The 15463-nt window shown below is 39.3% G+C and overlaps 1 pseudogene; it reads left to right on the forward strand.

Annotated features, from left to right (window-relative positions):
* Nucleotides 1-1940: 1940 nt before the first annotated feature.
* On the forward strand, nt 1941-14131 carry LOC105242383 (annotated as a pseudogene).
* Nucleotides 14132-15463: the final 1332 nt, after the last annotated feature.

Raw genomic sequence — 15463 nt, forward strand, 5'->3', positions numbered from 1 at the left:
ACATAACTATCTCTTTTTCCTATTCAAGAGATTATAATAGCTAGAAAGTTGGATACAAATAGAAAAATGGAATACTAGGACCCTGTGACCTTTGCACATGTACTTTGTCTGAATTTAAGAGCATATTCTTAAATCCTTCAATTTGAGAATTTGAGACCATATCTACAGAACTTCATGAGTAGAAATCTTTGGGTATTCTAGACACTTTTCATATATAATTTAAACTTAGTAAAACAACCTATTGTTTGCTTTGATTTGTATTTTCACTATCTGACCAAATAAAGCAGAAACAGATGGCTTTTCTGACTTACATTATTTTAAGCTGCAAATATGTTGCCCACTTTTGAGCCTATGTGGTTAATCTGAAATCTGTCACACAATAAAATTAAACATTCCCTATTTTAAGGTGGAGGCACCATGGATTAAACAGAGTCAGAAGCCCTGGGCTGTCTCATCCTGGCTTAGCTCTGAACACACTGCGTGACCTCTTACGAACCACTTCACCTTGCCAAATCTCAACTTGCTCATCCGTGAGGTAAGTTCAACTGTATCGGGGTTTCTCAGTCTTCAGTGTGCATACTAATCACCTCGGGATTCTGATAAAAGGAAGAGTCTTATCAGCAGGCCTGGGGTGGGGCCAGCGACTGTGCATTTCTACCAAACTCCCAGGTGAAGCCAGGGCTCCTGGTCCATAGACTGCACTCTGAATAGCAAAGAGCTGGATACATTCTTGGACAAATGCTGCGTAGTTCAGGATTTCTGTACAAGTATTCACAGAAAAGCATGTCACGATGGCCCCAAACAGGGATCTAGCACAATCCCTAACGTGAGAATAGTACTTTCCAGTCAGCAGTGTGTTCCCATCCTCTTAGTCATCGCAGCATTTCTGAGAGGAGCCTAAACTCAGAAAACTTGAATCACTGTCTCGAGATCACACAGTCATGTTGCCAATATGTGGGAAACCCAGGATCGAGCACAGAGCCTTGTCTCCAGCCAGCTGTGTTCACACACCACAGTGTCTTCCATGGTCCCCTTTGTGTCCACCAGGCCCCAGAAGGCACAAGGCCTAACAACACCTGACAATTTCATTCAGTTTCATCCACAGCCATGTATTTATGTATTTCCTTAACGTTACCTAACTATTGATAAAATCTAGTGGTTACCTGTTAGAACCGACTAAAGGCTTCCATTTTCTTCCACATCTTTCCATTATTTTTCTGCTGCCCCCTATTCATCAAGTACAGAAAAGCCTCTCAGGCCAGCATGTACATTTCCAGTTTCAATTGCTACAGTACACGAGTTCTAGATCTTAAAGGCCAAAAAGCATCTATTTGACTAAAGAGCTATAAGGCAGCCATAAAAATTATGGATCACAGAAATAAGCAATTAGTGTTATCTTCAATTGCTTTATTGGCAGTATTCACTCGTTAGAATAGAGGCAGCCGTAAAACAGATTGCAACATACTGTATAACAGCATATGGGATTTTACATTATAATGCTATTCTCTGCCAAGAAGTCATATTTTCATTTGAATGCATGGAACAGATTATCACAGGGTTTCCAGCATTAGAAGTGGATGACCCTCACTTTTTTTTGTAGTTGTTGTTAAAAGGCAATTCCTGAGGTTATGACTAAATCAACATACGTCCGATGGCAAATCGGCCCGTGCTCCGTGCCTGCATTCTGGGCCCCTGGAAACTGGGCATGGCGCGGAGCTACAGCAGATAATAAAGTCAATCTCTAACGTGGAGGATCGAGGGAGAGTTGAGGGTTTGCCAGTCTTCCAAACCAGCTGGCGCCAATTCTGGAGGAAGCTGCTCACCCGCCCATCTCATCACAGCTGAAGTGCCACAAAAGACACCACGCGCACAGGGGATGGAAATAAAACAATAGGAATAATAATACGAAATAGAACAGGATCTCTACTTAACGTTGGGAGATGCTTTCCAGACATCAATGCTGCCATTTTACAAAACGTGTGCAAGCATGTTCATACGTTGCCGATGATGTATGTGCAGACTTTCCAATACATAGACCCTGGAACGTGTTTCAGCAGGCCAAGCTCTCAGGAATCACCCACAGGCCAAGAGTCGAAGAGTTTCCCCAGCCCTTCGCACATTTGACAAGCTCCAATATGGCACACCTGGAAATACGGCTAAATGCCCACTCTCCTGTTTCAAGTTGGAAAAGGAGTAGGGAAAAGTACATCGAACAGATTCTCTTTCCAAGATCAGCCTGTGATATAGCAAATGAAAGGCTTTGAAAGGCAGGATTGCTGAAAAGGAAGCTTGTGTGGTTTCAAATTAGAAGTCATATTGTTGCACTCACAGTTGATCAAATAAATATTAATCACCAAATGTATTTATGTCACTTCTCACGCAATTGCAATATATTTCAAATGTGTTTTTAAATGGTGGATAAAACACACTGGGAGGGCAAAAAAAAAATCTCCTTTTACAGAACCTCAGATACTAGGCAGCTAGAGGCATATGTAGTAATTTACCAGAACAAAGGAATATGTTTGAATTTGTTTCTGTGTGTTTTCTGCTATTTATTCAAATCTAGTATAATCCAAATAATTTGATAGACTTCAGAATCTAAGTACAATGATATCATGTTAAAAGTAAACTTTAATCTTACATAATGTTACAATGAATTAGTGTATTTACTTAAGTAATATTTTCTAGTCTTAAGTCTGTAAAATTATGACTGTAAAAAAATTAATTGTAACGAAAATTCTCATAATTTTTTAAAAAGATTATCCTAAATGATTACAAACGCAGTTAAATGCAACCAAATGATGCAAAACAGAGTATAGAAAAGCTGCCGCTTTCGATATCCCTTGGTTACTTGGAGTAACATCTCCGGTCCTTAATTTCCATATTTGTATGTTTAAGGACTCCTCCCTTTCTTCATAAAGGGAATTGGTGAAAAGAATAATTAGACTAAAAATGCAAGCATGTTGCAACCTAATCTTCCCTATGTTATGTACTAGCCCCTATGGCTTGGGTATATTGATATACTGTTTAAATTCCGTGTTAGCTGTCATGGATTCATTCGTAAAGTTGCGTAATTACCATAATGCCTATAGCCTCCTTCCAAACTGAGCTTGAAAAATGTTTAAGATATTTCTCAAATGGGTAGAGTAATTTCTCATGAATGAGTACCTTGTCTTCTTTTTAGAGTAAGAAAACTTGGTAGTTTTCCAGGAGCCAAACAAGAGGGGCCCTTGACAAACTCAAAATGAAAACAGGAACCAAGACAGTGGCTAGTTTATGCTTTTAGAAAATGCATGCTGACAGATTGAGGGTGTTTCACCAATGTGTAACATACAGTGAAACATCTGCCTTTTGGTTCAATAGTATTTTCCTCAATAGCCCACCAATTTTTTTAATTTGGCAGCTGTGGCCTTGTGATTGAGGCGACCTTATTATATAGAAATGTTGAGAAGCAAGCTGTTCCTTGGGTGTGTAAAGTAGCAAACTCAAGGGATTACATATTTTTAAAATGTCAATGAGCATGTGAATATGTGTGTGTGTGTTTCACCAAAGAGGGTCTCACTGAGTCAGACAACAGTGACACCAAAAGTTAATGGAGAAAATGTTTTTTAACATATTTATCTTGTTATGCATAATGTCACTTAATTCAGCATTGTTCAAAACAAACGATGAATAATATCTTGCTATATAATGACTAGTTTTTCCTATCCTTGCAATAAAGTAAAGCATTTAAGAAAAAAAAAACCCACAAGCATCTCAAATAGCCTCTGCTTAGCTGCAAAAATAGACTGTGATGAGAGTAACTCTTCCAATCAATTATGCAGCATGGTTTTAAGTGAGGAAAAATTTCAACATACGTATCACTTCAAAATATATACAGCATGTATCTATATGTACAAACTGCGTAAATTTTGAAGGGCTACGAAGCATATATTTTGCTACACCAAAGCTCTGACTGTTAAATTGATTGCAAGAAAACTATAATTTCTTTTGCTGAAAAACTTGAGCAATATGAATCTTACTGGGATTATTTAAACTCAGTGGTGTGTGTATACATCTCTATGTGTGTGGGTATAAACAACAGGATTTCTACAAATTCTCTTCAGTAAGCTCAGAAGCAACTCCTCTAGCTAAAATATTGCTCTGAAATTGTCTCCTTTAAAAATGACGATAGTAAATGAACATATTTCGAATTCCACAGTCTATACATATGGACTGAACCTGTTCCGTATGGGGGGTCATTTACTGTCATTCACCCCCTTTATATACGTGCAAGTTTCATTAATGGTCTCCCTTTAAGAGTACCCTTTTAAAAGAATGATCGGCCACATTAGCCAGAGCAATGTGACTTAGACTTTTACATGTACACATATATATGTGTACATGTATTTTTTCTTCATTTTGGAATTCAAGAATGAGTCTGTAGGCTAAAAGAATTGATCTGTCACAAAGCAACAGATTGCAGTTAGAGACTGCCAACAAATCATAAGCAACAGTAGGTAATGACTAATTGTAACAGGAATGAGGGAACAGAGGGTGGGGATTGTTTCAGAAAAGGTTACGGAAAAAATGATCGTTCCCAAAAGAAATCAAACATTTTTGTTTTGATATGTGTTGCTGTAAATCAAGTAACAAGCCCAGCACCTCTGCTCTTCTCAATAGTTCCTAGTGATGCTGATCAGTTTGACAATTTCTAAGAGATTTGTGATTTTCCATCACAGGTTGTTTTTTCTGTTCTTTTATTGCTACTAATACTATTCTATGACACAGTTCTGAGGTTTCTGAATGAATTACTATTTTAATACATTCTTTGGAGCTATACAATCTAAGACTTACAGAAAACCTTAACTATGACTTTCACTTGGTGGTAATGAATATACAATGCGATCTTAAAAAGAAAAAAAGAAAAAAGGAAAGGAAAGGGATTTATGAAGATTTACAAGGTCCAAGAAATAGAATGACAAGAACAATCATATCCATCTTTTTTATTGATTAGAATGTTGCAATTTTTAATTATCTATTCAATCTTACTTCCTCAGATTTTCACAAAATACTTCTTTCTAATTATCAGCATACACAAACCTAAATTTGTTTACAGCAGAAACTTAACCTTCTAAAACTTCAATTTATGAAATTACTTAGAGCTTGAGGTGCTTAGAGAAATTAAACCCTGCACTAAGCTCAAATGCTTCGGGACATTCTGTAAGTTTTGCTTCACTGCAACAATAGTTAACAAGGTTTTCTGTGTCACTGGAACACAAGAATTTCGTGGCTCCCTGTGACTGCAGAGATTACAAAGCGTATTGGGTCAAGTGTAATATATTTTTAGAGGTCACCTATTGTGTTTAACCTTAAATTTTTAATTTCAACCAATATAGTACAGCAAGATTGCCCATATACATATTCCGAATGTAAAAATAATGATTTCCTTCATTGATGCTGTAGGCTAGTCACCCCAACCTGTTTTGTCTCACTGATGTTCTAATTCCTAAACCCTCTGCTTTCTACAACATGTTGAACATCAGAATTCGTGTCTCTTTTATATCTATATCCAATATTCTTTGCTTCCTCATTATTCAAAGAAGAAATAAATAAAGGAAGCTAAGGACTACCCTTCTTTCTTTAGTCAACATTGATAGATGTCCCCAAAATTGTTTCTCAACAAACTCAACTCTTCCTCTGCTGGAAAAGAGAAGAGCTGTTCCAGAATGTCAAATTCAAAAAAAAAAAAAAAAAAAAAAAAAAAAAAAAAAAAGCAAAAAACAAACAAACAAAAAACCCATTAAAGTAGAGACATAGGAAAGAGAAAGTAATATTTGCAGAAACAAATATAAGAACCAAATTAGGTGGGAGGAGGATGAAAAATAATGATGAACAATGCACTATAGATCACTGAAGTAGGGCATATGAGGGAAGAGAAGGAGCTGAGGGCACATGAGGTGCCATAAGAACAGCAGGAACCTTGTGAGAGGGACCACGAACAAAAAATACTGACGGGAAAAATGTAAAGCTCTGACAAAGAGAAGTAAACCCATGTCAGAAACCCAGGAAACACTAATAGAAAATCAAAATTATACTCTGCTAAATTTTAAATACATTTTCCCTCTATTCTGCCTCTATTGTATTCTGATTCTTTGATACTAATAAATAGCTCAGCCTAAATCCAATTCTATACATAGAATTGGTATGCACCTAAACCATTCTTCTGTTTCCAAGTATCAGGATATTTTGGAAAAAAAACAACAACAACATACATCAGCATATTGATAATTGGAAGTCTGCTAAAGCTATTCATATTTATCATAAAACTGAATCTCCTAAGGGGTAAACGACAGATGACTTCATGCTCCAGGTTTCAACACAAGTGCATCAATCTCCCATTATCATCTATATTCTTTACCTCCAAACACAGAGCAAGGGCCTAGCCACTCGACAGTGGTAATCCACTCTGGCCAGCACTCAAATTGCAGGTGGTGCTTGGGGACTGCTAGCACACAAAGCCAAATGCCAGGGTTATAGACAGTTCTCAGTTCACCAGGTACAACAGAAACGTCACCAGTATTTTTCAAGGACTGATGAAACACCCCCTGAGGTGGACTCATTCAATCATTCATTCATTCAGGAAATGAATCATTTGTTTTTTTTCTTTCATTCAGTAAATATTTATCAAACATCTACCTACCCTGTTCCTGGTATCATACAAGCCTATAGCCTTGTGTCTTAACATCGTAAATATCACACGCGTATTTGTGAAAATAAAACAGTTCACAACAATACCAATTATAAAACTTGAATTACCACCTCTTTTCCCCGCATTCTGATTATGCCTGGCCTTTCACATGGGTCGTGTTCATAACTATTTGATACATTTGATCCTCTGCTCCTACAGAAATACTTCATTTAAGAGTCAAGCTATAATGTAACCTTGCATGAAACGTTGTTCTCTTAAAATAAAAATACTCCTGGAAGTATTTCACCTTAATATGAGTGAAATCACCTCTCAACCCCTCCACCAAAGGAAAGAACGGCTAGCATGAAAACACTGGAATATTGGGATAGAGTAAGGCGCTAAAGAAGGAAGATGGAGGTACAGGAAACTAGCCAGGGCATCCTCATTTCATGATGGTGTCCAGGGCGAGCTTCACTTCTGCTCCAGGATGTATAAATTAAAATAATTCAGAACTGAGTGAGTTGGTTATTCATCATATATGTCTTGCCCAAGTTGCAAAGTGAGACTTCCCATAATTTCATTCTGTAATTTGAAGTCTAATCCTTTCAATTGATGAATTTACAGATTTCACCCAAAATGAACACTCTCTACTTTGTTTTTTGTTCCCAGACACCTCTGTGTCACCAAAATTCAGGCTCAGACTATGAACTGCCCTACATAGGCCCTTCTTTCCATTTTCTTTCCATTTCTTTCCATTTCTTTCCATTTTCTCTAAGTTTGCTATTTTTTTGAGGCGTTTGAACCAGAACTGCATATTCTATTATACACAGATTCAAGTCCATATGTACAAATATATATCACATATTTCCAATACATATTAAGATCACTATTCACATATATACCCACAGCTGAATGCTTTCCTCACAAAATTAACCCAGAGCAATTTTAAGAGTTGGGTCAACATCATTATTCCATGTGTTAAAACAAATAGGTAACTGATGTACATTCATTCTATCCACAGTAACTCAACTACAAGCACAATTTGTGGCAGATTTTGGCTAATAAACTCAAAAATAAATTCTTAGCAGAAACCGGACTATAGTAATTATTTAATGTAAATTAAGAATTAGCACTTTGGCCATTTTTTTTCCTAAAATGAGTTTGTTTGTAAATGTTAATAGTCGATTACTTGTTTTTAAAAATGACCATTTCTTTGGAAGGCCCATGTAAAAACAAAACAGAACAAATCTCAGATTTAATCACTCCAGGCCAAAATTCGAAATTTCCTTTGGGCTGTGTAGATTCAGACAGGATCATGGCATCACTGAGCATTTACTGGGAAAGATTCTCCAACCAACCCCCAATTGTTCCCTTTTACCATCTCAAAACCAAAGCTGGTGATTTCTAAGGACAGGGAAAAGTGGGTGAGGGCCCCCAGGTTGCTACTGAGAGCAATTCTCACATGATTCTTAGGTGCACCCTCGGTTTTTTCAGAGGGGACAGTGGCTCCTGAACCAAATTTTGTAAGCATGGGGTTCCTTCTAGTTTACACCACAGCAGATTCGACTTCTCTACAGAGACGTCCTTAGCCACAGCGACCTCGGCTCCTGCAGGTGACAATATGGCTTTCTGCTGATTTATTAAAAATCTCCCATGTTATGGCTCCCGTGTACTCTCTGGAGCGTGATCATGTGACCAGTATAATCACAATCTGTCTCCCTGCTAACATTTCTCTACTTTGGTTATTTGTTTGATAAAGTGAGGAGCTTCCCTTTTGTTGCCCTTCATCAGAGCTTAATGTCTTTACTTTGGGATCAATATACTTTATGAATAATTTTATTTCCTTCTATTTTTATGGTCTTTTCTTCTCATTATCATACTGAGTTTATTAGCTGGTGCTGTCAGTATCTCTACCCTGTCATATGTTCCTGAGGTACAGTAAATATCACTTGTGTTGTAATTAATATGCACACCCTCTGCAGTAATTAAAGCACAGACCCCTTCAACCAGCTGAGCTTCCTACACTAATTCCACCTTATCTTCATAATGAACTTATTGTAATCTGAAACTACTACTGAATATTGTTCAGTAAGGCTAGAAGAATGAAATCTAACGAGATGCAATAATATTTGTGAACATGTTAATATGAAAAAATGAATTTAATTAGTCTAAATCTAATTAAATTTCCCATACAATTAAAAGCCTCCCCTTCCTTCCATTTTTAAAAATCTAACAAATGCCACATTATTGCCCTTTCAGTTATTTCTACAGAGCAGCAGACTGGACAAATGCTTTCCCCCCCGCCCAGAGATACACACAGCAAAGCCTATAGGAACCAGACATTGAATAGTGACATAGTGAGGAAAAAACTGAGTCCCTTTGAGGAACTATCTAAAATAGAAGACCTGCAAGATTTGGACAAATCAAAAATTTGACCTTTCTTAAAAAAAAAAAAACTCGAGCAAATTAGTTTCTCAAATTTATCAAAAAAATCTGTGAATCAAAAAATATGTCTTAAAAACACCGAATGCCATCTGTACATCACAAGTGGCACTAAGGCACAGTCCCTGTCCCCAAGGAGCTTATATTTTAATGAAAGGAAGACATATTTCAATTCTGCAAATATTTATTGGGCATCTTTTAGAAATAATAGAGACAATGGGTGTCACAGAATCTCTATGCGGGATGGAAAAGGAAAAGTCTAGCACTAAACTTGCACCTTGATAGACAGGGGAGAGAACATTTGGGACAGGACACTAGCTGTTGCTGTATAGATTCAGTTTTGCTGGAGAAAAAAAGTCTGTGTAAGTTAGGAAAAAATAGACACAAAAGACTAAATCAAGATACATAATTGGCACAAAGGAGGAACATGGTGAGGAACTGCATGCACATTTAATATTACATTGTCAGGAAACATTTCAACGAGAAAAGTGAGTGCTGGAAGTGCAGAGCTACACTAGGCAGACAGCTGGCAAGCAAGCCCTAAAACTGGGCGAAGGGTCAGTCATGACCACCATGGTGCCAATCAGTGGGATTATTTCAAGGTGGAAAGATGTTACCAATAGGGTAGAGTCTCAGTAATGACTTGGATTTTGGAAGGAAAGACATCATTTCTAGAATTGTCGATGAAGCTAAATTAGCAGGCAGCACAGCATTAAGTACCAGTACCACACACACACACACACACACACACACCTATAAATGTATCATCTTGAGAATTTAGAAGTGGTTTAGTGGTCAAAACACTTGTCAATGAGGACGACACATTTACTCCCACAGTTGTTTTCTTGTTTGTTTGTTTTTAAACTACCCCAGCTGATGAGAGATTTATAAGACATGTTACCTAATGGATCACTTGGAAGGAAGTAACCAAGTTATGTCATCATTCCAGAAGTAGAATCTAAATTCCACCACTCCTTGGCACCTGTTCTGGCATTCTCAGGGCAATGATGGATTGGCTCCCCAAGAAAAAGCAACATGTACTCTTCTACTGGACTTGATATGAACTCAAATAGAAAGAATAAGAAGCATTTAGAGCAGCATCCATTCAATAGTCTTGCAAAATTATCAGTGAGCTTGCTTTCAGACATGAAATGTCCTTTGGCAACAGTGCCTATCCCCGTGCCCCAAATACCCCTGCTAACACCACACATGATTCTTCTACTGCCCTGCCCCCTATTTGGTCTTGAGCCTCTACTTTGAAATTGCACGTTTTTCTTAATGCAGTAAGTACACAGAAGTTTGAAAAGAATCATCTCATGCCATCCCCTAATATAATAAAATGAAGACAATTTAAATTGTATGTAAATCACACTAGTCAGAAGGCAAAGAGTTCTGAGTAGAAATCTTATAGTCTAGGAAGTTATCCCAAAAAGCAAACTTCTGAGAACTCTTTGCAACAAAGAGCTTCAGTGGTGAAAACAAATAATATGTTGAAATGTATTGCTACAGCTATGCATTGCAAATCAAAGGAGCTAAAATAAAGTTAGGCATTCTCTAGAAGAGTGCTCACTATATTTTAAGGAAGATTTAAATGTGCCTCAAAAGGGCAGCATGGAGAAAATGCAATGATACCGATACCAAAAATAAATTACAAAGAAAATCTGGGCTGTTTTGTTAAAAAATAAAACTAAAACATGTTGACATCTACCTGATAGCAAATATGTTAACGTTGATCCTGACTATCAAAGGGAACCTATGCCTAGAAGGAAATCTGATAGGATGAATGGAGAGCCTAGAAGATACACTTTTAAAATTCCTGACTGACCAAGTTTTGGTTATGCCACTGAAAATCAGTGAATCCAGAATGTCAACCCATTTTTAGAGAAGTCAAGAGAAGTCAAGAAGTGGGTGTACATGTGTCTGTGTATGGATGCATTTGGATATACAAGAAAGCAAAAATTGGAGCTCAGAAAATTAAGTAACATGACATTTCCTTCGGTATGCTCTTCCAAACTATTAACTGAAAACATAATCATTTATTTTAATTTACATTTGTTCATCTTTAAGCTTTGTGTTCAGTTCACTGTAGGAGCTGAAACTGATGCTGAAGAATGGTCTCAAAGGGCAGGAAAAGTTCTAAAAATTTTAAGCAAGTGTTGCTCATAAGTCTGTCTGCATTTCTGAAAATGGTTTGTGTGAAGGATGGGCTTGGCTTTGTAGCAAATATTTTGTGACTCATGATTTATTTTGCATACTCAGCATAGTTTGGGAGCAATGCTAATGTTTATGGATTATTGCACTAACTTGGAAATTATAGTGTAGTATTTGTAATTCAATAGAAGCTTTCTTAGAAAGCAAATGCACTTATATTTGCTCATTGGTGAGGTTAGTGACAAAGTCTACGAACCAAAGTGGAAGATAGATGTAAACTCTATGCAGCATTTTTGCACCTGTGATGTGTGTGTGTGTGTGTGTGTGTGTGTGTGTGTGTGTGTGTGTGTATGGGGGGTCAATTTCAAACTTCCATTTGGTGATATACTCTTGATTCAGTAACAGCTTGTAGGCAGGCTCTGTTCATAAGGGAAATGTCATTAAGAAAGGTTTCAACATGAGCTTCCTGGTGTCTTAGATCTCTAGCTCCTCTCGTCAGTTTGTTTATGTACTGGACCGTCAATCCCTTAACATCACCCAGTTGAAACAAAGAATAAAACATGACAACTTAATGATAAACAAAATGGAAAACAGAACATGCTAGGATGCTTACCTGAAAAGCTTCCTTAAAGGAAACCACTGATGATGAAAAGAAAGTTTAAAAACTGAGAAAGCTAAAGCTATTCTCATCTGTGTGTGTACTTTATGTATATATACACAGAATACATATTCGCATTTAAAATATATTTTTTTAACAATTTAATACTACTGACATTGGTATAAAACACAAATAGCAACATTTCTCCCTCCCTTCTCTCCAGAACTACTGAGGTGAGTTTGCTAATGTACCTAAAACCTCTTAATCTACTGAATGTTAGAATTGTCATAATTTTCTTCTGTAGTTATCACTTTCCTTTGGTCATAAAAGCCCTAGTTGTATTAAAAGGCATAAAAGCAAAACAAAAACTCCAATTTGCCTTCCTTTCTTTCCCAGGCTTAACTGAATAGGATTCTAAAATTAAATTTCACTGGTTTGCAAAACTCGCCTCTCAAATTAACAACACAGAAGTGATTGAAGGCATTTTTAGGTACACCTGCTCAACTACTATTTTAATAAGAAAATGACTTAGAAATTGGTAGATACAACACTATTGTTGGTATGAACTAAGCCATGTCTCCTAGTACAGATAGCTCAGGTAGAATCCACCTTGAATACTCTGATTCCTCCAACTTTCTTTGTACCAAGTTTCTGTTTCGAATAAAGACTTATGCCCAACTGCTCACTGGATGCCCAGCATGTTTGCTTGTGGCAGCTAAATAACCTATGGAGAAATGGTATGGTTAAAATCGAGAAAAATTATTCTCCTGTGTGTATTCAGCATTAAGACAGAGATGCCCATTGGCAATTACCGGCTCGGCCCATTTCGCCAACGTCCCCACCAAGCTGTGGGTCCACGTTGTAAGCTCTGGCGAGTTGCAGCGCCCCCCGCCAGCCTCCAGCACATCGAGCTGGTCCATCACCAGTGGCCATATTTTGGCCCAGGAGCCATGGTGGCGAGGTCTGCTGCAGACCTGCAGTGAGGACTGCGTAGTGCAGTTCTGGGATGTCCCCAGCCATGGCACTGTGGCCGCTCTACAAGCTAAGCATAGCTGCCCTCTTCCAGGCAGACTGCAAGCATGTCAGTAGTCTGGCCCGTTGGCCTGGCAACAGGCTGCAGGAGATGACTGGTCACCTTTCTGCAGGATGGGCTGCTTAGACATCAATAGCCATGATCTGGTCCTGTCCATGTAAAAGGTGGCACTTTACAAGTACGCACTCCAGATGATGGTGGTTGTTACTGCAGGCGAGGTACTGGTGCTGATGCTGGTGCTGGAGCTAAGCAACATGCCGTCAGAGCAGGTGGTCAGCACGGCCAGCGTGGACCTCCTCCAGGACCATGAGGGCTTCACATAGAAGGGCAACGAGTGGCTGAGCTCTCACCTCTGGCTTCTAGCCCCATATGCTGGTTCAGCGCCTGCCGCCAGCTGCCATCATATCCATCATACTCCATTTCAAGTGAAGCCTCGGGAGCCTTGTAGCTTTTTGCACCAGTCATGGCTAGGGCCTCTTCAACTGCCAGTGCAAAGCCCTGTGCTAGCCAAGTGCACCCTTCAGCCCCCAACAACACCCTAGCCACGGAGGGGCTGTGCTCGCAGGCGAAGTTGCTCAAGAGGTCACTGTGCCAGTCTTTCCCGCACATCTGTTCATCCGGAAGAGCCGCGTCTCAGGCAAGAAGCGGCAGCTAATGCTCACGGCAAGAGCAGGAGGCCCATGGGTGGAGCAGGCCCGCCCTGAATGACATCCCCAACTTCTCTGTGCCTGGCCTGCGATCCCAGAACCACTATACCTGCATCTGGAAGGAGAATAGCAGCATCATCTTCTGCGTCTTCACATGCCGGCGTCAGGGCTTTTACCTGATGTTCCCAGTTGGAATTTGAACGCTTCTCCTTAAGTGCCTAGAACATCACAGAGCTGCTTTCCTATCTGGACGTTAAGAGGCTTCATGATACCACCCATGCCAGCTGCAGGTTCCCAGAGTCACCCAAGCTGAGCCAGGCCAATGGGACCCCTGGCATCATGCTGACTCCATGAAGCTGTGATGGGAACCCTGGTCCTGTCCACAGCAAGGGACACCTAGAGCCACCAGAGGCCATCCTCTTGCACATGTCCATGGACTTGGCCACCAGTGCCTATGGTACTCTGGACACAACAGGAGATGGCAGGATAAAGGATTGAAAGATTTCCTGGACTCCTCAGAGGATTCTGAGAAGAATCTGGGGAACCTAGTGTAAGAAGAGGCTCAAGCCTGCACCATGTTGATCAAATGAGGAAGGCCAGAACTACCAGCCACCTGCCCTGCTGGGAGCTGGGATCCAGCCTCCCTGGCTCCTGCCTGACCCTTCACTTGGACCTATACCTGCTAATCTGTGGGCTCCAGTGGGATCTGTCCACCCTGGTCTCGGGGTGTGGGCCCAGTACTCAGCCCAGATCCTCTGGGGCAGATTCAGACTGGCCCCTTCTCTAGGTAATTGGCTACCCTGGAGGCCCAGTACCACCAAGAGAGGAGAACTGAGGCTAGCGGCCATGCCATCTCCTATTCTACGCACCATTCTTCCCACCTTCCTTTGCAAAGAGTATTTTTCTAATGCCTGTGCTGTGCTGGACAGTCATTTCTAAAACTATTTTGATACTTGCTCCTGAGCCAGCCGCCTCCCACATCCAGCCTGTGCATGAGTACACCCAGTAAGTACATACCATATATGTGACTGGGAGTACTGCAGGGCATGCAGGTCTAAGACCTGGTCCAGTGGGGGGGGGGCACAGGATAGGTTTCCCTTAGACTGTACCTTGGGGGTTTTTTTCCCCTTTTATTTTGTTAAAAGTTGAGTTTTAATGCCAAAAATACTGATTTTTTAATATCGAAAATGAAAGCATGTAATGACTCTTAAAGGGGGGGGGGAAGACAAGAGTACCAATAGAATGAGCCAGAACAAATATTTTAGTTATGATTTTCTACATTTCATGATTCTCTGTACCCAGCATTGCTACCCAGAATGTTGTTGAAGCCATGGGAAAGGAGTGAGAGACTTATTTTTAGCTAAAACGTAATGGAGGTTAGGCCTGAATTTCGTAAGTGATAAGGTTACCCATGTGCCTTTGAGAAAATGCTGAGAAACTTTCCTGGGACTCAGACAGAAAATATAAGTTGTGAACTTCTTTAATGGCTGTGCCTTCCAAAGTAGAACAAAGGGAAAGAGTTATTGAGGTAACTAAAACAAAGCAAGAAATACTGCAGAAAAAGAGAAAAATATTTTTCCCCAGGTCTGAATCTAGTAGCTCAGAACACATGAAGGAGATGAATGAACTGAAAAGGTATTTGCAGCTGAAGAGATAGATGCTGAGCTATTATTTCTTGTGATGCTATGAGATATTTATAACAACAAAAAAACCTCTTGAAAATAAAATCAGCACCCAGTGTCTCAGCAACAAACAACCTTCAGACTCCAGTAGCAATATTATACCTTAAACACTAGTTCATATGTAAATATTTTAATAAAGACTTAAATAAAAATTTGTGTTTTCTATATCAGCTGTGTCTACATTCAGATGCTATTTTCAGAGTATTTTCTTTAATAAGCTTCTTTTCCCATATCTATAAT

Source organism: Ailuropoda melanoleuca, chromosome 4 (assembly GCF_002007445.2).
Source record: "Ailuropoda melanoleuca isolate Jingjing chromosome 4, ASM200744v2, whole genome shotgun sequence".
In the NCBI taxonomy this organism is placed as follows: domain Eukaryota; kingdom Metazoa; phylum Chordata; class Mammalia; order Carnivora; family Ursidae; genus Ailuropoda; species Ailuropoda melanoleuca.